Source organism: Haliaeetus leucocephalus, unplaced genomic scaffold, assembly GCF_000737465.1.
Source record: "Haliaeetus leucocephalus isolate CR32 unplaced genomic scaffold, Haliaeetus_leucocephalus-4.0 Scaffold506, whole genome shotgun sequence".
In the NCBI taxonomy this organism is placed as follows: Eukaryota; Metazoa; Chordata; class Aves; order Accipitriformes; family Accipitridae; genus Haliaeetus; species Haliaeetus leucocephalus.
In genome coordinates this window covers 7,972,290-7,973,933 of record NW_010972942.1, presented here as the reverse complement: position 1 = coordinate 7,973,933, position 1,644 = coordinate 7,972,290, and positions in this window count along the sequence as shown.

Here is a 1,644-nt window from a genome sequence, read left to right as displayed (position 1 = left end):
CGGCCGGGCGGGGAGGGGGGGGCGGTCGCCTTCTGCCCGCCCCACGGGCGCGCTACAGGTGAAGTAGACCCGCGGGAGGCAGCGGAGAGGGAGGTACGGAGATGGCTGCTGTCACCTGAGAGCTAGCTGAGGAGGAGGGGCAGGGCTTCCCTTCCGGGCCACCAGCGCTAGGAGGGGGAGGAAGGCTCCCCCGGGAAGCGCCACCTGCCCCTGAGGGGGGGGCTCCGCCGGGGGCAGGGCAAGAGGCTCCCTCGGAGGGGAGCTGCCCGCCCTTCCTCGGCCGCGGCCGTCCCTTCCCCGGCAGCGGCCTCCCCTGACGAGGCGCCCCCCGGGCTCTGCCTCACGGGGGGAAGCGAGCGGAGAGCAGCAATCCGGCGCCGAGGGAGGAAGAAGCGCGTCAGGGTGCGGGACGCGAGCGGGCTCCCTGCGCCCCTTCCCGGGGAGACGGGGAGCGCGGTGCCCGCCCCGGCGGCGGTCCCTCAGCCCCCTCTCCGCTCCGGCGGCGGTCCCTCAGCCCCCTCTCCGCTCCGGCGGGGCGCGCAGGGCCTCGCCTCCGCCGTGCGGGAGCTGCGCTTCCCGTGAGGAGCGGCCGGCGCGGCGTCTGTAGCCGCCTGCCCTCAGCCTTGCTGCCCGCCGTGTTCTCGCTCGGGAGCCCTTTCCCTATCGCCTTCGTCCTCTGCCTTTGAAATACGGACAACTGGCACTTCTTTCCCGTAGTACATGCACTAGGAGTACAGAGCATCAAAAAAAACCACAACACCTTGCATCTCCACTTATAACTAAACAGTGACTTTTGTGTTCTGTTATTTTATTAAATTGTTACAAACTTATGTAAAATTGTTGGGGTTTTTTGCTTGCCTTCTTTGGCCTTTTTCCCTCCTGGAGTGCTAAGGGGTAACTTCTTCATGCTTGGTTTGGGGCCAAGAAAGGCTCTGGTCGACTCTGGCTAACCGGGAGGCAGCAAAAACATAACAGGGCAAGTTTTTGCACTCAGAGGTGGTACACCAGTATTTAAAAGTAGAATATGGCACTAATTGAAGCCAAGTCTGTTCTAGAAAATTTTTACCTTAAACAAAAAATATTAATTAAAAATTAATCTGGAAATGAGAGGACTTGTAGCTTTCAGGCAGAGCGGGACAAGCCTATAGCATCAGCGAGCAGAAAGCAGAGATGGTTGTGGAAACCAGGGGCCATCTCTGACCTCGGAGGACAGAGAGCCGGCACATGGGAAGGACGTTATCCCCGGCTAACTCCTCTTGGCTGTTCTGTATTCCTCTGTTTCATCAGCCAGGACAACAGCCTTCCAAAGAAGTTAATCCTGATCCCTTCCTCATCGAGAATTTGAGAGAGCCTGCCTAGGCTATCATGCCACCATGCTAAGGCCTCACAAGCAGTCTTGCATTCTTCACTGAATAGTTTATTTGAGCACCCCTGTTTCTTTTTCTACAATGGAGCAGTTGTAGCTGCATTAGTAAAGGTACAGTGATCCCAGTCCCCCTAATGAAGAGGCAGCTAATGCTGCCCAGTATTGCTTTAACCAGTTCCCAAATGAAAAATGATTTGTGCCAAAATGACTTGTTGCTTTATAAGTATCAATACTTGGACTTTTAAAGGAATACCCTGGCATGGGGAATTCCGCTAAAG